Genomic DNA, 22,923 nt, shown 5'->3' on the forward strand with positions numbered 1-22,923 from the left:
AAGCTGTTTTGGACAACTTTTCTTTCCTTCTTGTCAAACACTTGGCAGACCTCCGTGCCACGTCCAGAACATGATGGGAGATGTTTTCTGTGCTCCGTCAGGTTTTCCTTGCCAGACAGAGGGAAAAGCTTTCTGCTAGGATGTAGACCACAAAAGACGCTAAAGACGAAGGTACGATGCTCTCCGGAGCTAAGAGCCGCTCCCGGGCTTCTTTCGGCAGAAGCGGCGCTAAGAGAGCACTGTGAGCGGTACAATCGTCTTTGCGCGAAGAAGCCGCTTCTCCGGCTCCGGGAGCCGGAGAGAGCGGCAGCATCGGAAAGGTGAAGAAGGAAGCTGTACAACACTGGGATTGTGTGCGCAGCTTGCCAAGTGATAGAAAACAGTACCTTACACTTTCCTGACGTTTCCAATCACATGAATATTCGATTGGAAGCCGTTTTGGACAACTTTTCTTTCCTTCTTGTCAAACACTTGGCAGACCTCCGTGCAACGTCCAGAAGACGATGGGAGATGTTTTCTGTGCTCCCGCAGGTTTTCCTTGCCAGACAGAGTGGAAAAGCTTTCTGCTAGGATGTAGACCACAAAAGACGCTAAAGACGAAGGTACGATTCTCTCCGGAGCTAAGAGCCGCTCCCGGGCTTCTTTCGGCAGAAGCGGCGCTAAGAGAGCACTGTGAGCGGTACAATCGTCTTTGCGCGAAGAAGCCGCTTCTCCGGCTCCGGGAGCCGGAGAGATCGGCAGCATCGGAAAGGTGAAGAAGGAAGCTGTACAACACTGGGATTGTGTGCGCAGCTTGCCAACTGATAGAAAACAGTACCATACACTTTCCTGACGTTTCCAATCACATGAATATTCGATTGGAAGCTGTTTTGGACAACTTTTCTTTCCTTCATGCCAAACACTTGGCAGACGTCCGTGCAACGTCCAGAACACGATGGGAGATGTTTTCTGTGCTCCCGCAGGTTTTCCTTGCCAGACAGAGTGGAAAAGCTTTCTGCTAGGATGTAGACCACAAAAGACGCTAAAGACGAAGGTACGATGCTCTCCGGAGCTAAGAGCCGCTCCCGGGCTTCTTTCGGCAGAAGCCGCGCTAAGAGAGCACTGTGAGCGGTACAATCGTCTTTGCGCGAAGAAGCCGCTTCTTCGGCTCCGGGAGCCGGAGAGAGCGGCAGCATCGGAAAGGTGAAGAAGGAAGCTGTACAACACTGGGATTGTGTGCGCAGCTTGCCAACTGATAGAAAACAGTACCTTACACTTTCCTGACGTTTCCAATCACATGAATATTCGATTGGAAGCTGTTTTGGACAACTTTTCTTTCCTTCATGCCAAACACTTGGCAGACCTCCGTGCAACGTCCAGAAGACGATGGGAGATGTTTTCTGTGCTCCCGCAGGTTTTCCTTGCCAGACAGAGTGGAAAAGCTTTCTGCTAGGATGTAGACCACAAAAGACGCTAAAGACGAAGGTACGATGCTCTCCGGAGCTAAGAGCCGCTCCCGGGCTTCTTTCGGCAGAAGCGGCGCTAAGAGAGCACTGTGAGCGGTACAATCGTCTTTGCGCGAAGAAGCCGCTTCTTCGGCTCCGGGAGCCGGAGAGAGCGGCAGCATCGGAAAGGTGAAGAAGGAAGCTGTACAACACTGGGATTGTGTGCGCAGCTTGCCAACTGATAGAAAACAGTACCTTACACTTTCCTGACGTTTCAAATCACATGAATATTCGATTGGAAGCTGTTTTGGACAACTTTTCTTTCCTTCTTGTCAAACACTTGGCAGACCTCCGTGCAACGTCCAGAACACGATGGGAGATGTTTTCTGTGCTCCCGCAGGTTTTCCTTGCCAGACAGAGTGGAAAAGCTTTCTGCTAGGATGTAGACCACAAAAGACGCTAAAGACGAAGGTACGATTCTCTCCGGAGCTAAGAGCCGCTCCCGGGCTTCTTTCGGCAGAAGCGGCGCTAAGAGAGCACTGTGAGCGATAGAATCGTCTTTGCGCGAAGAAGCCGCTTCTTCGGCTCCGGGAGCCGGAGAGAGCGGCAGCATCGGAAAGGTGAAGAAGGAAGCTGTACAACACTGGGATTGTGTGCGCAGCTTGCCAACTGATAGAAAACAGTACCTTACACTTTCCTGACGTTGCCAATCACATGAATATTCGATTGGAAGCTGTTTTGGACAACTTTACTTTCCTTCTTGTCAAACACTTGGCAGACCTCCGTGCAACGTCCAGAACACGATGGGAGATGTTTTCTGTGCTCCCGCAGGTTTTCCTTGCCAGACAGAGTGGAAAAGCTTTCTGCTAGGATGTAGACCACAAAAGACGCTAAAGACGAAGGTACGATGCTCTCCGGAGCTAAGAGCCGCTCCCGGGCTTCTTTCGGCAGAAGCGGCGCTAAGAGAGCACTGTGAGCGGTACAATCGTCTTTGCGCGAAGAAGCCGCTTCTTCGGCTCCGGGAGCCGGAGAGAGCGGCAGCATCGGAAAGGTGAAGAAGGAAGCTGTACAACACTGGGATTGTGTGCGCAGCTTGCCAACTGATAGAAAACAGTACCTTACACTTTCCTGACGTTTCCAATCACATGAATATTCGATTGGAAGCTGTTTTGGACAACTTTTATTTCCTTCTTGTCAAACACTTGGCAGACCTCCGTGCAACGTCCAGAACACGATGGGAGATGTTTTCTGTGCTCCCGCAGGTTTTCCTTGCCAGACAGAGTGGAAAAGCTTTCTGCTAGGATGTAGACCACAAAAGATGCTAAAGACGAAGGTACGATGCTCTCCGGAGCTAAGAGCCGCTCCCGAGCTTCTTTCGGCAGAAGCGGCGCTAAGAGAGCACTGTGAGCGGTACAATCGTCTTTGTGCGAAGAAGCTGCTTCTTCGGCTCCGGGAGCCGGAGAGAGCGGCAGCATCGGAAAGGTGAAGAAGGAAGCTGTACAACACTGGGATTGTGTGCGCAGCTTGCCAACTGATAGAAAACAGTACCTTACCACTTTCCTGACGTTTCCAATCACATGAATATTCGATTGGAAGCTGTTTTGGACAACTTTTCTTTCCTTCATGCCAAACACTTGGCAGACGTCCGTGCAACGTCCAGAACACGATGGGAGATGTTTTCTGTGCTCCCGCAGGTTTTCCTTGCCAGACAGAGTGGAAAAGCTTTCTGCTAGGATGTAGACCACAAAAGACGCTAAAGACGAAGGTACGATGCTCTCCGGAGCTAAGAGCCGCTCCCGGGCTTCTTTCGGCAGAAGCCGCGCTAAGAGAGCACTGTGAGCGGTACAATCGTCTGTGCGCGAAGAAGCCGCTTCTCCGGCTCCGGGAGAGAGCGGCAGCACCAGAAAGGTGAAGAAGGAAGCTGTACAACACTGGGATTGTGTGCGCAGCTTGCCAAGTGATAGAAAACAGTACCTTACACTTTCCTGACGTTTCCAATCACATGAATATTCGATTGGAAGCTGTTTTGGACAACTTTTCTTTCCTTCTTGTCAAACACATGGCAGACCTCCGTGCAACGTCCAGAACACGATGGGAGATGTTTTCTGTGCTCCCGCAGGTTTTCCTTGCCAGACAGAGTGGAAAAGCTTTCTGCCAGGATGTAGACCACAAAAGACGCTAAAGACGAAGGTACGATGCTCTCCGGAGCTAAGAGCCGCTCCCGGGCTTCTTTCGGCAGAAGCCGCGCTAAGAGAGCCCTGTGACCGGTACAATCGTCTTTGCGCGAAGAAGCCGCTTCTTCGGCTCCGGGAGCCAGAGAGAGCGGCAGCATCGGAAAGGTGAAGAAGGAAGCTGTACAACACTGGGATTGTGTGCGCAGCTTGCCAACTGATAGAAAACAGTACCTTACACTTTCCTGACGTTTCCAATCACATGAATATTCGATTGGAAGCCGTTTTGGACAACTTTACTTTCCATCTTGTCAAACACTTGGCAGACCTCCGTGCAACGTCCAGAACACGATGGGAGATGTTTTCTGTGCTCCCGCAGGTTTTCCTTGCCAGACAGAGTGGAAAAGCTTTCTGCTAGGATGTAGACCACAAAAGACGCTAAAGACGAAGGTACGATGCTCTCCGGAGCTAAGAGCCGCTCCCGGGCTTCTTTCGGCAGAAGCCGCGCTAAGAGAGCCCTGTGAGCGGTACAATCGTCTTTGCGCGAAGAAGCCGCTTCTTCGGCTCCGGGAGCCGGAGAGAGTGGCAGCATCGGAAAGGTGAAGAAGGAAGCTGTACAACACTGGGATTGTGTGCGCAGCTTGCCAACTGATAGAAAACAGTACCTTACCACTTTCCTGACGTTTCCAATCACATGAATATTCGATTGGAAGCTGTTTTGGACAACTTTTCTTTCCTTCTTGTCAAACACTTGGCAGACCTCCGTGCAACGTCCAGAACACGATGGGAGATATTTTCTGTGCTCCGTCAGGTTTCCCTTGCCAGACAGAGTGGAAAAGCTTTCTGCTAGGATGTAGACCACAAAAGACGCTAAAGACGAAGGTACGATGCTCTCCGGAGCTAAGAGCCGCTCCCGGGCTTCTTTCGGCAGAAGCGGCGCTAAGAGAGCACTGTGAGCGGTACAATCGTCTTTGCGCGAAGAAGCCGCTTCTCCGGCTCCGGGAGCCGGAGAGAGCGGCAGCATCGGAAAGGTGAAGAAGGAAGCTGTACAACACTGGGATTGTGTGCGCAGCTTGCCAAGTGATAGAAAACAGTACCTTACACTTTCCTGACGTTTCCAATCACATGAATATTCGATTGGAAGCTGTTTTGGACAACTTTTCTTTCCTTCTTGTCAAACACTTGGCAGACCTCCGTGCAACGTCCAGAAGACGATGGGAGATGTTTTCTGTGCTCCCGCAGGTTTTCCTTGCCAGACAGAGTGGAAAAGCTTTCTGCTAGGATGTAGACCACAAAAGACGCTAAAGACGAAGGTACGATTCTCTCCGGAGCTAAGAGCCGCTCCCGGGCTTCTTTCGGCAGAAGCGGCGCTAAGAGATCACTGTGAGCGGTACAATCGTCTTTGCGCGAAGAAGCCGCTTCTTCGGCTCCGGGAGCCGGAGAGAGCGGCAGCATCGGAAAGGTGAAGAAGGAAGCTGTACAACACTGGGATTGTGTGCGCAGCTTGCCAACTGATAGAAAACAGTACCTTACACTTTCCTGACGTTTCCAATCACATGAATATTCGATTGGAAGCTGTTTTGGACAACTTTACTTTCCTTCTTGTCAAACACTTGGCAGACGTCCGTGCAACGTCCAGAACACGATGGGAGATGTTTTCTGTGCTCCGTCAGGTTTTCCTTGCCAGACAGAGTGGAAAAGCTTTCTGCTAGGATGTAGACCACAAAAGACGCTAAAGACGAAGGTACGATGCTCTCCGGAGCTAAGAGCCGCTCCCGGGCTTCTTTCGGCAGAAGCGGCGCTAAGAGAGCACTGTGAGCGGTACAATCGTCTTTGCGCGAAGAAGCCGCTTCTTCGGCTCCAGGAGCCGGAGAGAGCGGCAGCATCGGAAAGGTGAAGAAGGAAGCTGTACAACACTGGGATTGTGTGCGCAGCTTGCCAACTGATAGAAAACAGTACCTTACACTTTCCTGACGTTTCCAATCACATGAATATTCGATTGGAAGCTGTTTTGGACAACTTTTCTTTCCTTCTTGTCAAACACTTGGCAGACCTCCGTGCAACGTCCAGAACACGATGGGAGATGTTTTCTGTGCTCCCGCAGGTTTTCCTTGCCAGACAGAGTGGAAAAGCTTTCTGCTAGGATGTAGACCACAAAAGACGCTAAAGACGAAGGTACGATGCTCTCCGGAGCTAAGAGCCGCTCCCGGGCTTCTTTCGGCAGAAGCGGCGCTAAGAGAGCACTGTGAGCGGTACAATCGTCTTTGCGCGAAGAAGCCGCTTCTTCGGCTCCGGGAGCCGGAGAGAGCGGCAGCATCGGAAAGGTGAAGAAGGAAGCTGTACAACACTGGGATTGTGTGCGCAGCTTGCCAACTGATAGAAAACAGTACCTTACCACTTTCCTGACGTTTCCAATCACATGAATATTCGATTGGAAGCTGTTTTGGGCAACTTTTCTTTCCTTCTTGTCAAACACTTGGCAGACCTCCGTGCAACGTCCAGAACACGATGGGAGATGTTTTCTGTGCTCCCGCAGGTTTTCCTTGCCAGACAGAGTTGAAAAGCTTTCTGCTAGGATGTAGACCACAAAAGACGCTAAAGACGAAGGTACGATGCTCTCCGGAGCTAAGAGCCGCTCCCGGGCTTCTTTCGGCAGAAGCGGCGCTAAGAGAGCACTGTGAGCGGTACAATCGTCTGTGCGCGAAGAAGCCGCTTCTTCGGCTCCGGGAGCCGGAGAGAGCGGCAGCATCGGAAAGGTGAAGAAGGAAGCTGTACAACACTGGGATTGTGTGCGCAGCTTGCCAACTGATAGAAAACAGTACCTTACCACTTTCCTGACGTTTCCAATCACATGAATATTCGATTGGAAGCTGTTTTGGACAACTTTCCTTTCCTTCATGCCAAACACTTGGCAGACCTCCGTGCAACGTCCAGAACACGATGGGAGATGTTTTCTGTGCTCCCGCAGGTTTTCCTTGCCAGACAGAGTGGAAAAGCTTTCTGCTAGGATGTAGACCACAAAAGACGCTAAAGACGAAGGTACGATGCTCTCCGGAGCTAAGAGCCGCTCCCAAGCTTCTTTCGGCAGAAGCGGCGCTAAGAGAGCACTGTGAGCGGTACAATCGTCTTTGCGCGAAGAAGCTGCTTCTTCGGCTCCGGGAGCCGGAGAGAGCGGCAGCATCGGAAAGGTGAAGAAGGAAGCTGTACAACACTGGGATTGTGTGCGCAGCTTGCCAACTGATAGAAAACAGTACCTTACCACTTTCCTGACGTTTCCAATCACATGAATATTCGATTGGAAGCTGTTTTGGACAACTTTTCTTTCCTTCATGCCAAACACTTGGCAGACGTCCGTGCAACGTCCAGAACACGATGGGAGATGTTTTCTGTGCTCCCGCAGGTTTTCCTTGCCAGACAGAGTGGAAAAGCTTTCTGCTAGGATGTAGACCACAAAAGACGCTAAAGACGAAGGTACGATGCTCTCCGGAGCTAAGAGCCGCTCCCGGGCTTCTTTCGGCAGAAGCGGCGCTAAGAGAGCCCTGTGACCGGTACAATCGTCTGTGCGCGAAGAAGCCGCTTCTCCGGCTCCGGGAGAGAGCGGCAGCATCAGAAAGGTGAAGAAGGAAGCTGTACAACACTGGGATTGTGTGCGCAGCTTGCCAAGTGATAGAAAACAGTACCTTACACTTTCCTGACGTTTCAAATCACATGAATATTCGATTGGAAGCTGTTTTGGACAACTTTTCTTTCCTTCATGCCAAACACTTGGCAGACGTCCGTGCAACGTCCAGAACACGATGGGAGATGTTTTCTGTGCTCCCGCAGGTTTTCCTTGCCAGACAGAGTGGAAAAGCTTTCTGCTAGGATGTAGACCACAAAAGACGCTAAAGACGAAGGTACGATGCTCTCCGGAGCTAAGAGCCGCTCCCGGGCTTCTTTCGGCAGAAGCGACGCTAAGAGAGCACTGTGAGCGGTACAATCGTCTTTGCGCGAAGAAGCCGCTTCTTCGGCTCCGGGAGCCGGAGAGAGCGGCAGCATCGGAAAGGTGAAGAAGGAAGCTGTACAACACTGGGATTGTGTGCGCAGCTTGCCAACTGATAGGAAACAGTACCTTACACTTTCCTGACGTTTCCAATCACATGAATATTCGATTGGAAGCTGTTTTGGACAACTTTTCTTTCCTTCATGCCAAACACTTGGCAGACGTCCGTGCAACGTCCAGAACACGATGGGAGATGTTTTCTGTGCTCCCGCAGGTTTTCCTTGCCAGACAGAGTGGAAAAGCTTTCTGCTAGGATGTAGACCACAAAAGACGCTAAAGACGAAAGTACGATGCTCTCCGGAGCTAAGAGCCGCTCCCGGGCTTCTTTCGGCAGAAGCGGCGCTAAGAGAGCACTGTGAGCGGTACAATCGTCTTTGCGCGAAGAAGCCGCTTCTTCGGCTCCGGGAGCCGGAGAGAGCGGCAGCATCGGAAAGGTGAAGAAGGAAGCTGTACAACACTGGCATTGTGTGCGCAGCTGGCCAACTGATAGAAAACAGTACCTTACACTTTCCTGACGTTTCCAATCACATGAATATTCGATTGGAAGCTGTTTTGGACAACTTTTCTTTCCTTCTTGTCAAACACTTGGCAGACCTCCGTGCAACGTCCAGAACACGATGGGAGATGTTTTCTGTGCTCCCGCAGGTTTTCCTTGCCAGACAGAGTGGAAAAGCTTTCTGCTAGGATGTAGACCACAAAAGATGCTAAAGACGAAGGTACGATGCTCTCCGGAGCTAAGAGCCGCTCCCAAGCTTCTTTCGGCAGAAGCGGCGCTAAGAGAGCACTGTGAGCGGTACAATCGTCTTTGTGCGAAGAAGCTGCTTCTTCGGCTCCGGGAGCCGGAGAGAGCGGCAGCATCAGAAAGGTGAAGAAGGAAGCTGTACAACACTGGGATTGTGTGCGCAGCTTGCCAACTGATAGAAAACAGTACCTTACCACGTTCCTGACGTTTCCAACCATATGAATATTCGATTGGAAGCTGTTTTGGACAACTTTTCTTTCCTTCATGCCAAACACTTGGCAGACGTCCGTGCAACGTCCAGAACACGATGGGAGATGTTTTCTGTGCTCCCGCAGGTTTTCCTTGCCAGACAGAGTGGAAAAGCTTTCTGCTAGGATGTAGACCACAAAAGACGCTAAAGACGAAGGTACGATGCTCTCCGGAGCTAAGAGCCGCTCCCGGGCTTCTTTCGGCAGAAGCGGCGCTAAGAGAGCACTGTGAGCGGTACAATCGTCTGTGCGCGAAGAAGCCGCTTCTCCGGCTCCGGGAGAGAGCGGCAGCACCAGAAAGGTGAAGAAGGAAGCTGTACAACACTGGGATTGTGTGCGCAGCTTGCCAACTGATAGAAAACAGTACCTTACACTTTCCTGACGTTTCCAATCACATGAATCTTCGATTGGAAGCTGTTTTGGACAACTTTTCTTTCCTTCATGCCAAACACTTGGCAGACCTCCGTGCAACGTCCAGAACACGATGGGAGATGTTTTCTGTGCTCCTGCAGGTTTTCCTTGCCAGACAGAGTGGAAAAGCTTTCTGCTAGGATGTAGACCACAAAAGACGCTAAAGACGAAGGTACGATGCTCTCCGGAGCTAAGAGCCGCTCCCGGGCTTCTTTCGGCAGAAGCCGCGCTAAGAGAGCCCTGTGAGCGGTACAATCGTCTGTGCGCGAAGAAGCCGCTTCTTCGGCTCCGGGAGCCGGAGAGAGCGGCAGCATCGGAAAGGTGAAGAAGGAAGCTGTACAACACTGGGATTGTGTGCGCAGCTTGCCAACTGATAGAAAACAGTACCTTACACTTTCCTGACGTTTCCAATCACATGAATATTCGATTGGAAGCTGTTTTGGACAACTTTTCTTTCCTTCATGCCAAACACTTGGCAGACCTCCGTGCAACGTCCAGAACACGATGGGAGATGTTTTCTGTGCTCCCGCAGGTTTTCCTTGCCAGACAGAGTGGAAAAGCTTTCTGCTAGGATGTAGACCACAAAAGACGCTAAAGACGAAGGTACGATGCTCTCCGGAGCTAAGAGCCGCTCCCGGGCTTCTTTCGGCAGAAGCGGCGCTAAGAGAGCACTGTGAGCGGTACAATCGTCTTTGCGCGAAGAAGCCGCTTCTTCTGCTCCGGGAGCCGGAGAGAGCGGCAGCATCAGAAAGGTGAAGAAGGAAGCTGTACAACACGGGGATTGTGTGCGCAGCTTGCCAACTGATAGAAAACAGTACCTTACCACTTTCCTGACGTTTCCAATCACATGAATGTTCGATAAGAAGCTGTTTTGGACAACTTTTCTTTCCTTCTTGTCAAACACTTGGCAGACCTCCGTGCAACGTCCAGAACACGATGGGAGATGTTTTCTGTGCTCCCGCAGGTTTTCCTTGCCAGACAGAGTGGAAAAGCTTTCTGCTAGGATGTAGACCACAAAAGACGCTAAAGACGAAGCTACGATGCTCTCCGGAGCTAAGAGCCGCTCCCGGGCTTCTTTCGGCAGAAGCGGCGCTAAGAGAGCACTGTGAGCGGTACAATCGTCTTTGCGCGAAGAAGCCGCTTCTTCGGCTCCGGGAGCCGGAGAGAGCGGCAGCATCGGAAAGGTGAAGAAGGAAGCTGTACAACACTGGGATTGTGTGCGCAGCTTGCCAACTGATAGAAAACAGTACCTTACACTTTCCTGACGTTTCCAATCACATGAATATTCGATTGGAAGCTGTTTTGGACATCTTTTCTTTCCTTCATGCCAAACACTTGGCAGACGTCCGTGCAACGTCCAGAACACGATGGGAGATGTTTTCTGTGCTCCCGCAGGTTTTCCTTGCCAGACAGAGTGGAAAAGCTTTCTGCTAGGATGTAGACCACAAAAGACGCTAAAGACGAAGGTACGATGCTCTCCGGAGCTAAGAGCCGCTCCCGGGCTTCTTTCGGCAGAAGCGGCGCTAAGAGAGCACTGTGAGCGGTACAATCGTCTTTGCGCGAAGAAGCCGCTTCTTCGGCTCCGGGAGCCGGAGAGAGCGGCAGCATCGGAAAGGTGAAGAAGGAAGCTGTACAACACTGGGATTGTGTGCGCAGCTTGCCAACTGATAGAAAACAGTACCTTACACTTTCCTGACGTTTCCAATCACATGAAGATTCGATTGGAAGCTGTTTTGGACAACTTTTCTTTCCTTCATGCCAAACACTTGGCAGACGTCCGTGCAACGTCCAGAACACGATGGGAGATGTTTTCTGTGCTCCCGCAGGTTTTCCTTGCCAGACAGAGTGGAAAAGCTTTCTGCTAGGATGTAGACCACAAAAGACGCTAAAGACGAAGGTACGATGATCTCCGGAGCTAAGAGCCGCTCTCGGGCTTCTTTCGGCAGAAGCGGCGCTAAGAGAGCACTGTGAGCGGTACAATCGTCTTTGCGCGAAGAAGCCGCTTCTTCTGCTCCGGGAGCCGGAGAGAGCGGCAGCATCAGAAAGGTGAAGAAGGAAGCTGTACAACACTGGGATTGTGTGCGCAGCTTGCCAACTGATAGAAAACAGTACCTTACACTTTCCTGACGTTTCCAATCACATGAATATTCGATTGGAAGCTGTTTTGGACAACTTTGCTTTCCTTCTTGTCAAACACTTGGCAGACCTCCGTGCAACGTCCAGAACACGATGGGAGATGTTTTCTGTGCTCCCGCAGGTTTTCCTTGCCAGACAGAGTGGAAAAGCTTTCTGCTAGGATGTAGACCACAAAAGACGCTAAAGACGAAGGTACGATGCTCTCCGGAGCTAAGAGCCGCTCCCGGGCTTCTTTCGGCAGAAGCCGCGTTAAGGAGAGCACTGTGAGCGGTACAATCGTCTTTGCGCGAAGAAGCCGCTTCTTCGGCTCCGGGAGCCGGAGAGAGCGGCAGCATCGGAAAGGTGAAGAAGGAAGCTGTACAACACTGGGATTGTGTGCGCAGCTTGCCAACTGATAGAAAACAGTACCTTACACTTTCCTGACGTTTCCAATCACATGAATATTCGATTGGAAGCTGTTTTGGACAACTTTTCTTTCCTTCATGCCAAACACTTGGCAGACCTCCGTGCAATGACCAGAACACGATGGGAGATGTTTTCTGTGCTCCCGCAGGTTTTCCTTGCCAGACAGAGTTGAAAAGCTTTCTGCTAGGATGTAGACCACAAAAGACGCTAAAGACGAAGGTACGATGCTCTCCAGAGCTAAGAGCCGCTCCCGGGCTTCTTTCGGCAGAAGCGGCGCTAAGAGAGCACTGTGAGCGGTACAATCGTCTGTGCGCGAAGAAGCCGCTTCTCCGGCTCCGGGAGCCGGAGAGAGCGGCAGCACCAGAAAGGTGAAGAAGGAAGCTGTACAACACTGGGATTGTGTGCGCAGCTTGCCAAGTGATAGAAAACAGTACCTTACACTTTCCTGACGTTTCCAATCACATGAATATTCGATTGGAAGCTGTTTTGGACAACTTTTCTTTCCTTCTTGTCAAACACTTGGCAGACCTCCGTGCAACGTCCAGAACACGATGGGAGATGTTTTCTGTGCTCCCGCAGGTTTTCCTTGCTAGACAGAGTGGAAAAGCTTTCTGCCAGGATGTAGACCACAAAAGACGCTAAAGACGAAGGTACGATGCTCTCCGGAGCTAAGAGCCGCTCCCGGGCTTCTTTCGGCAAAAGCCGCGCTAAGAGAGCCCTGTGACCGGTACAATCGTCTTTGCGCGAAGAAGCCGCTTCTTCGGCTCCGGGAGCCAGAGAGAGCGGCAGCATCGGAAAGGTGAAGAAGGAAGCTGTACAACACTGGGATTGTGTGCGCAGCTTGCCAACTGATAGAAAACAGTACCTTACACTTTCCTGACGTTTCCAATCACATGAATATTCGATTGGAAGCTGTTTTGGACAACTTTTCTTTCCTTCATGCCAAACACTTGGCAGACCTCCGTGCAACATCCAGAACACGATGGGAGATGTTTTCTGTGCTCCCGCAGGTTTTCCTTGCCAGACAGAGTGGAAAAGCTTTCTGCTAGGATGTAGACCACAAAAGACGCTAAAGACGAAGGTACGATGCTCTCCGGAGCTAAGAGCCGCTCCCGGGCTTCTTTCGGCAGAAGCGGCGCTAAGAGAGCACTGTGAGCGGTACAATCGTCTGTGCGCAAAGAAGCCGCTTCTCCGGCTCCGTGAGAGAGCGGCAGCATCGGAAAGGTGAAGAAGGAAGCTGTACAACACTGGGATTGTGTGCGCAGCTTGCCAACTGATAGAAAACAGTACCTTACCACTTTCCTGACGTTTCCAATCACATGAATATTCGATTGGAAGCTGTTTTGGACAACTTTTCTTTCCTTCTTGTCAAACACTTGGCAGACCTCCGTGCAACGTCCAGAACACGATGGCAGATGTTTTCTGTGCTCCCGCAGGTTTTCCTTGCCAGACAGAGTGGAAAAGCTTTCTGCTAGGATGTAGACCACAAAAGACGCTAAAGACGAAGGTACGATGCTCTCCGGAGCTAAGAGCCGCTCCCGGGCTTCTTTCGGCAGAAGCCGCGCTAAGAGAGCCCTGTGACCGGTACAATCGTCTTTGCGCGAAGAAGCCGCTTCTTCGGCTCCGGGAGCCAGAGAGAGCGGCAGCATCGGAAAGGTGAAGAAGGAAGCTGTACAACACTGGGATTGTGTGCGCAGCTTGCCAACTGATAGAAAACAGTACCTTACACTTTCCTGACGTTTCCAATCACATGAATATTCGATTGGAAGCTGTTTTGGACAACTTTTCTTTCCTTCATGCCAAACACTTGGCAGACGTCCGTGCAACGTCCAGAACACGATGGGAGATGTTTTCTGTGCTCCCGCAGGTTTTCCTTGCCAGACAGAGTGGAAAAGCTTTCTGCTAGGATGTAGACCACAAAAGACGCTAAAGACGAAGGTACGATGCTCTCCGGAGCTAAGAGCCGCTCCCGGGCTTCTTTCGGCAGAAGCGGCGCTAAGAGAGCACTGTGAGCGGTACAATCGTCTTTGCGCGAAGAAGCCGCTTCTCCGGCTCCGGGAGCCGGAGAGAGCGGCAGCATCAGAAAGGTGAAGAAGGAAGCTGTACAACACTGGGATTGTGTGCGCAGCTTGCCAACTGATAGAAAACAGTACCTTACACTTTCCTGACGTTTCCAATCACATGAATATTCGATTGGAAGCTGTTTTGGACAACTTTTCTTTCCTTCTTGTCAAACACTTGGCAGACCTCCGTGCAACGTCCAGAACACGATGGGAGATGTTTTCTGTGCTCCCGCAGGTTTTCCTTGCCAGACAGAGTGGAAAAGCTTTCTGCTAGGATGTAGACCGCAAAAGACGCTAAAGACGAAGGTACGATGCTCTCCGGAGCTAAGAGCCGCTCCCGGGCTTCTTTCGGCAGAAGCCGCGCTAAGAGAGCCCTGTGACCGATACAATCGTCTTTGCGCGAAGAAGCCGCTTCTTCGGCTCCGGGAGCCAGAGAGAGCGGCAGCATCGGAAAGGTGAAGAAGGAAGCTGTACAACACTGGGATTGTGTGCGCAGCTTGCCAACTGATAGAAAACAGTACCTTACACTTTCCTGACGTTTCCAATCACATGAATATTCGATTGGAAGCTGTTTTGGACATCTTTTCTTTCTTTCATGCCAAACACTTGGCAGACGTCCGTGCAACGTCCAGAACACGATGGGAGATGTTTTCTGTGCTCCCGCAGGTTTTCCTTGCCAGACAGAGTGGAAAAGCTTTCTGCTAGGATGTAGACCACAAAAGACGCTAAAGACGAAGGTACGATGCTCTCCGGAGCTAAGAGCCGCTCCCGGGCTTCTTTCGGCAGAAGCGGCGCTAAGAGAGCACTGTGAGCGGTACAATCGTCTTTGCGCGAAGAAGCCGCTTCTTCGGCTCCGGGAGCCGGAGAGAGCGGCAGCATCGGAAAGGTGAAGAAGGAAGCTGTACAACACTGGGATTGTGTGCGCAGCTTGCCAACTGATAGAAAACAGTACCTTACCACTTTCCTGACGTTTCCAATCACATGAATATTCGATTGGAAGCTGTTTTGGACAACTTTTCTTTCCTTCTTGTCAAACACTTGGCAGACCTCCGTGCAACGTCCAGAACACGATGGGAGATGTTTTCTGTGCTCCTGCAGGTTTTCCTTGCCAGACAGAGTGGAAAAGCTTTCTGCTAGGATGTAGACCACAAAAGACGCTAAAGACGAAGGTACGATGCTCTCCGGAGCTAAGAGCCGCTCCCGGGCTTCTTTCGGCAGAAGCGGCGCTAAGAGAGCACTGTGAGCGGTACAATCGTCTTTGCGCGAAGAAGCCGCTTCTTCGGCTCCGGGAGCCGGAGAGAGCGGCAGCATCGGAAAGGTGAAGAAGGAAGCTGTACAACACTGGGATTGTGTGCGCAGCTTGCCAACTGATAGAAAACAGTACCTTACACTTTCCTGACGTTTCCAATCACATGAATCTTCGATTGGAAGCTGTTTTGGACAACTTTTCTTTCCTTCATGCCAAACACTTGGCAGACCTCCGTGCAACGTCCAGAACACGATGGGAGATGTTTTCTGTGCTCCCGCAGGTTTTCCTTGCTAGACAGAGTGGAAAAGCTTTCTGCTAGGATGTAGACCACAAAAGACGCTAAAGACGAAGGTACGATGCTCTCCGGAGCTAAGAGCCGCTCCCAAGCTTCTTTCGGCAGAAGCGGCGCTAAGAGAGCACTGTGAGCGGTACAATCGTCTTTGCGCAAAGAAGCTGCTTCTTCGGCTCCGGGAGCCGGAGAGAGCGGCAGCATCGGAAAGGTGAAGAAGGAAGCTGTACAACACTGGGATTGTGTGCGCAGCTTGCCAACTGATAGAAAACAGTACCTTACCACTTTCCTGACGTTTCCAATCACATGAATATTCGATTGGAAGCTGTTTTGGACAACTTTTCTTTCCTTCTTGTCAAACACTTGGCAGACCTCCGTGCAACGTCCAGAACACGATGGGAGATGTTTTCTGTGCTCCCGCAGGTTTTCCTTGCCAGACAGAGTGGAAAAGCTTTCTGCTAGGATGTAGACCACAAAAGACGCTAAAGACGAAGGTACGATGCTCTCCGGAGCTAAGAGCCGCTCCCGGGCTTCTTTCGGCAGAAGCCGCGCTAAGAGAGCCCTGTGACCGGTACAATCGTCTTTGCGCGAAGAAGCCGCTTCTTCGGCTCCGGGAGCCAGAGAGAGCGGCAGCATCGGAAAGGTGAAGAAGGAAGCTGTACAACACTGGGATTGTGTGCGCAGCTTGCCAACTGATAGAAAACAGTACCTTACACTTTCCTGACGTTTCCAATCACATGAATATTCGATTGGAAGCTGTTTTGGACAACTTTTCTTTCCTTCATGCCAAACACTTGGCAGACGTCCGTGCAACGTCCAGAACACGATGGGAGATGTTTTCTGTGCTCCCGCAGGTTTTCCTTGCCAGACAGAGTGGAAAAGCTTTCTGCTAGGATGTAGACCACAAAAGACGCTAAAGACGAAGGTACGATGCTCTCCGGAGCTAAGAGCCGCTCCCGGGCTTCTTTCGGCAGAAGCGGCGCTAAGAGAGCACTGTGAGCGGTACAATCGTCTTTGCGCGAAGAAGCCGCTTCTCCGGCTCCGGGAGCCGGAGAGAGCGGCAGCATCAGAAAGGTGAAGAAGGAAGCTGTACAACACTGGGATTGTGTGCGCAGCTTGCCAACTGATAGAAAACAGTACCTTACACTTTCCTGACGTTTCCAATCACATGAATATTCGATTGGAAGCTGTTTTGGACAACTTTTCTTTCCTTCTTGTCAAACACTTGGCAGACCTCCGTGCAACGTCCAGAACACGATGGGAGATGTTTTCTGTGCTCCCGCAGGTTTTCCTTGCCAGACAGAGTGGAAAAGCTTTCTGCTAGGATGTAGACCGCAAAAGACGCTAAAGACGAAGGTACGATGCTCTCCGGAGCTAAGAGCCGCTCCCGGGCTTCTTTCGGCAGAAGCCGCGCAAAGAGAGCCCTGTGACCGGTACAATCGTCTTTGCGCGAAGAAGCCGCTTCTTCGGCTCTGGGAGCCAGAGAGAGCGGCAGCATCGGAAAGGTGAAGAAGGAAGCTGTACAACACTGGGATTGTGTGCGCAGCTTGCCAACTGATAGAAAACAGTACCTTACACTTTCCTGACGTTTCCAATCACATGAATATTCGATTGGAAGCTGTTTTGGACATCTTTTCTTTCCTTCATGCCAAACACTTGGCAGACGTCCGTGCAACGTCCAGAACACGATGGGAGATGTTTTCTGTGCTCCCGCAGGTTTTCCTTGCCAGACAGAGTGGAAAAGCTTTCTGCTAGGATGTAGACCACAAAAGACGCTAAAGACGAAGGTACGATGCTCTCCGGAGCTAAGAGCCGCTCCCGGGCTTCTTTCGGCAGAAGCGGCGCTAAGAGAGCACTGTGAGCGGTACAATCGTCTTTGCGCGAAGAAGCCGCTTCTTCGGCTCCGGGAGCCGGAGAGAGCGGCAGCATCGGAAAGGTGAAGAAGGAAGCTGTACAACACTGGGATTGTGTGCGCAGCTTGCCAACTGATAGAAAACAGTACCTTACCACTTTCCTGACGTTTCCAATCACATGAATATTCGATTGGAAGCTGTTTTGGACAACTTTTCTTTCCTTCTTGTCAAACACTTGGCAGACCTCCGTGCAACGTCCAGAACACGATGGGAGATGTTTTCTGTGCTCCTGCAGGTTTTCCTTGCCAGACAGAGTGGAAAAGCTTTCTGCTAGGATGTAGACCACAAAAGACGCTAAAGACGAAGGTACGATGCTCTCCGGAGCTAAGAGCCGCTCCCGGGCTTCTTTCGGCAGAAGCGGCGCTAAGAGAGCACTGTGAGCGGTACAATCGTCTTTGCGCGAAGAAGCCGCTTCTTCGGCTCCGGGAGCCGGAGAGAGCGGCAGCATCGGAAAGGTGAAGAAGGAAGCTGTACAACACTGGGATTGTGTGCGCAGCATGCCAACTGATAGAAAACAGTACCTTACACTTTCCTGACGTTTCCAATCACATGAATCTTCGATTGGAAGCTGTTTTGGACAACTTTTCTTTCCTTCATGCCAAACACTTGGCAGACCTCCGTGCAACGTCCAGAACACGATGGGAGATGTTTTCTGTGCTCCTGCAGGTTTTCCTTGCCAGACAGAGTGGAAAAGCTTTCTGCTAGGATGTAGACCACAAAAGACGCTAAAGACGAAGGTACGATGCTCTCCGGAGCTAAGAGCCGCTCCCGGGCTTCTTTCGGCAGAAGCCGCGCTAAGAGAGCCCTGTGAGCGGTACAATCGTCTGTGCGCGAAGAAGCCGCTTCTTCGGCTCCGGGAGCCGGAGAGAGCGGCAGCATCGGAAAGGTGAAGAAGGAAGCTGTACAACACTGGGATTGTGTGCGCAGCTTGCCAACTGATAGAAAACAGTACCTTACACTTTCCTGACGTTTCCAATCACATGAATATTCGATTGGAAGCTGTTTTGGACAACTTTTCTTTCCTTCATGCCAAACACTTGGCAGACCTCCGTGCAACGTCCAGAACACGATGGGAGATGTTTTCTGTGCTCCCGCAGGTTTTCCTTGCCAGACAGAGTGGAAAAGCTTTCTGCTAGGATGTAGACCACAAAAGACGCTAAAGACGAAGGTACGATGCTCTCCGGAGCTAAGAGCCGCTCCCGGGCTTCTTTCGGCAGAAGCGGCGCTAAGAGAGCACTGTGAGCGGTACAATCGTCTTTGCGCGAAGAAGCCGCTTCTTCTGCTCCGGGAGCCGGAGAGAGCGGCAGCATCAGAAAGGTGAAGAAGGAAGCTGTACAACACGGGGATTGTGTGCGCAGCTTGCCAACTGATAGAAAACAGTACCTTACCACTTTCCTGACGTTTCCAATCACATGAATGTTCGATAAGAAGCTGTTTTGGACAACTTTTCTTTCCTTCTTGTCAAACACTTGGCAGACCTCCGTGCAACGTCCAGAACACGATGGGAGATGTTTTCTGTGCTCCCGCAGGTTTTCCTTGCCAGACAGAGTGGAAAAGCTTTCTGCTAGGATGTAGACCACAAAAGACGCTAAAGACGAAGCTACGATGCTCTCCGGAGCTAAGAGCCGCTCCCGGGCTTCTTTCGGCAGAAGCGGCGCTAAGAGAGCACTGTGAGCGGTACAATCGTCTTTGCGCGAAGAAGCCGCTTCTTCGGCTCCGGGAGCCGGAGAGAGCGGCAGCATCGGAAAGGTGAAGAAGGAAGCTGTACAACACTGGGATTGTGTGCGCAGCTTGCCAACTGATAGAAAACAGTACCTTACACTTTCCTGACGTTTCCAATCACATGAATATTCGATTGGAAGCTGTTTTGGACATCTTTTCTTTCCTTCATGCCAAACACTTGGCAGACGTCCGTGCAACGTCCAGAAGACGATGGGAGATGTTTTCTGTGCTCCCGCAGGTTTTCCTTGCCAGACAGAGTGGAAAAGCTTTCTGCTAGGATGTAGACCACAAAAGACGCTAAAGACGAAGGTACGATGCTCTCCGGAGCTAAGAGCCGCTCCCGGGCTTCTTTCGGCAGAAGCGGCGCTAAGAGAGCACTGTGAGCGGTACAATCGTCTTTGCGCGAAGAAGCCGCTTCTTCGGCTCCGGGAGCCGGAGAGAGCGGCAGCATCGGAAAGGTGAAGAAGGAAGCTGTACAACACTGGGATTGTGTGCGCAGCTTGCCAACTGATAGAAAACAGTACCTTACACTTTCCTGACGTTTCCAATCACATGAATATTCGATTGGAAGCTGTTTTGGACAACTTTTCTTTCCTTCATGCCAAACACTTGGCAGACGTCCGTGCAACGTCCAGAACACGATGGGAGATGTTTTCTGTGCTCCCGCAGGTTTTCCTTGCCAGACAGAGTGGAAAAGCTTTCTGCTAGGATGTAGACCACAAAAGACGCTAAAGACGAAGGTACGATGATCTCCGGAGCTAAGAGCCGCTCTCGGGCTTCTTTCGGCAGAAGCGGCGCTAAGAGAGCACTGTGAGCGGTACAATCGTCTTTGCGCGAAGAAGCCGCTTCTTCTGCTCCGGGAGCCGGAGAGAGCGGCAGCATCAGAAAGGTGAAGAAGGAAGCTGTACAACACTGGGATTGTGTGCGCAGCTTGCCAAGTGATAGAAAACAGTACCTTACACTTTCCTGACGTTTCCAATCACATGAATATTCGATTGGAAGCTGTTTTGGACAACTTTGCTTTCCTTCTTGTCAAACACTTGGCAGACCTCCGTGCAACGTCCAGAACACGATGGGAGATGTTTTCTGTGCTCCCGCAGGTTTTCCTTGCCAGACAGAGTGGAAAAGCTTTCTGCTAGGATGTAGACCACAAAAGACGCTAAAGACGAAGGTACGATGCTCTCCGGAGCTAAGAGCCGCTCCCGGGCTTCTTTCGGCAGAAGCCGCGTTAAGGAGAGCACTGTGAGCGGTACAATCGTCTTTGCGCGAAGAAGCCGCTTCTTCGGCTCCGGGAGCCGGAGAGAGCGGCAGCATCGGAAAGGTGAAGAAGGAAGCTGTACAACACTGGGATTGTGTGCGCAGCTTGCCAACTGATAGAAAACAGTACCTTACACTTTCCTGACGTTTCCAATCACATGAATATTCGATTGGAAGCTGTTTTGGACAACTTTTCTTTCCTTCATGCCAAACAATTGGCAGACCTCCGTGCAATGACCAGAACACGATGGGAGATGTTTTCTGTGCTCCCGCAGGTTTTCCTTGCCAGACAGAGTTGAAAAGCTTTCTGCTAGGATGTAGACCACAAAAGACGCTAAAGACGAAGGTACGATGCTCTCCAGAGCTAAGAGCCGCTCCCGGGCTTCTTTCGGCAGAAGCGGCGCTAAGAGAGCACTGTGAGCGGTACAATCGTCTGTGCGCGAAGAAGCCGCTTCTCCGGCTCCGGGAGCCGGAGAGAGCGGCAGCACCAGAAAGGTGAAGAAGGAAGCTGTACAACACTGGGATTGTGTGCGCAGCTTGCCAAGTGATAGAAAACAGTACCTTACACTTTCCTGACGTTTCCAATCACATGAATATTCGATTGGAAGCTGTTTTGGACAACTTTTCTTTCCTTCTTGTCAAACACTTGGCAGACCTCCGTGCAACGTCCAGAACACGATGGGAGATGTTTTCTGTGCTCCCGCAGGTTTTCCTTGCTAGACAGAGTGGAAAAGCTTTCTGCCAGGATGTAGACCACAAAAGACGCTAAAGACGAAGGTACGATGCTCTCCGGAGCTAAGAGCCGCTCCCGGGCTTCTTTCGGCAAAAACCGCGCTAAGAGAGCCCTGTGACCGGTACAATCGTCTTTGCGCGAAGAAGCCGCTTCTTCGGCTCCGGGAGCCAGAGAGAGCGGCAGCATCGGAAAGGTGAAGAAGGAAGCTGTACAACACTGGGATTGTGTGCGCAGCTTGCCAACTGATAGAAAACAGTACCTTACACTTTCCTGACGTTTCCAATCACATGAATATTCGATTGGAAGCTGTTTTGGACAACTTTTCTTTCCTTCATGCCAAACACTTGGCAGACCTCCGTGCAACGTCCAGAACACGATGGGAGATGTTTTCTGTGCTCCCGCAGGTTTTCCTTGCCAGACAGAGTGGAAAAGCTTTCTGCTAGGATGTAGACCACAAAAGACGCTAAAGACGAAGGTACGATGCTCTCCGGAGCTAAGAGCCGCTCCCGGGCTTCTTTCGGCAGAAGCGGCGCTAAGAGAGCACTGTGAGCGGTACAATCGTCTGTGCGCAAAGTAGCCGCTTCTCCGGCTCCGTGAGAGAGCGGCAGCATCGGAAAGGTGAAGAAGGAAGCTGTACAACACTGGGATTGTGTGCGCAGCTTGCCAACTGATAGAAAACAGTACCTTACACTTTCCTGACGTTTCCAATCACATGAATATTCGATTGGAAGCTGTTTTGGACAACTTTTCTTTCCTTCTTGTCAAACACTTGGCAGACCTCCGTGCAACGTCCAGAACACGATGGCAGATGTTTTCTGTGCTCCCGCAGGTTTTCCTTGCTAGACAGAGTGGAAAAGCTTTCTGCTAGGATGTAGACCACAAAAGACGCTAAAGACGAAGGTACGATGCTCTCCGGAGCTAAGAGCCGCTCCCGGGCTTCTTTCGGCAGAAGCCGCGCAAAGAGAGCCCTGTGACCGGTACAATCGTCTTTGCGCGAAGAAGCCGCTTCTTCGGCTCCGGGAGCCGGAGAGAGCGGCAGCATCGGAAAGGTGAAGAAGGAAGCTGTACAACACTGGGATTGTGTGCGCAGCTTGCCAAGTGATAGAAAACAGTACCTTACCACTTTCCTGACGTTTCCAATCACATGAATATTCGATTGGAAGCTGTTTTGGACAACTTTTCTTTCCTTCTTGTCAAACACTTGGCAGACCTCCGTGCAACGTCCAGAACACGATGGGAGATGTTTTCTGTGCTCCCGCAGGTTTTCCTTGCCAGACAGAGTTGAAAAGCTTTCTGCTAGGATGTAGACCACAAAAGACGCTAAAGACGAAGGTACAATGCTCTCCGGAGCTAAGAGCCGCTCCCGGGCTTCTTTCGGCAGAAGCCGCGCTAAGAGAGCACTGTGAGCGGTACAATCGTCTTTGCGTCGAAGAATCCGCTTCTTCGGCTCCGGGAGCCGGAGAGAGCGGCAGCATAGGAAAGGTGAAGAAGGAAGCTGTACAACACTGGGATTGTGTGCGCAGCTTGCCAACTGATAGAAAACAGTACCTTACCACTTTCCTGACGTTTCCAATCACATGAATATTAGATTGGGAAGCTGTTTTGGACAACTTTTCTTTCCTTCATGCCAAACACTTGGCAGACCTCCGTGCAACGTCCAGAACACGATGGGAGATGTTTTCTGTGCTCCCGCAGGTTTTCCTTGCTAGACAGAGTGGAAAAGCTTTCTGCTAGGATGTAGACCACAAAAGACGCTAAAGACGAAGGTACGATGCTCTCCGGAGCTAAGAGCCGCTCCCAAGCTTCTTTCGGCAGAAGCGGCGCTAAGAGAGCACTGTGAGCGGTACAATCGTCTTTGCGCAAAGAAGCTGCTTCTTCGGCTCCGGGAGCCGGAGAGAGCGGCAGCATCGGAAAGGTGAAGAAGGAAGCTGTACAACACTGGGATTGTGTGCGCAGCTTGCCAACTGATAGAAAACAGTACCTTACCACTTTCCTGACGTTTCCAATCACATGAATATTCGATTGGAAGCTGTTTTGGACAACTTTTCTTTCCTTCTTGTCAAACACTTGGCAGACGTCCGTTGCAACGTCCAGAACACGATGGGAGATGTTTTTCTG

The sequence above is a fragment of the Ammospiza nelsoni genome, chromosome 8 (assembly GCF_027579445.1).
Source record: "Ammospiza nelsoni isolate bAmmNel1 chromosome 8, bAmmNel1.pri, whole genome shotgun sequence".
Taxonomy (NCBI): Eukaryota; Metazoa; Chordata; class Aves; order Passeriformes; family Passerellidae; genus Ammospiza; species Ammospiza nelsoni.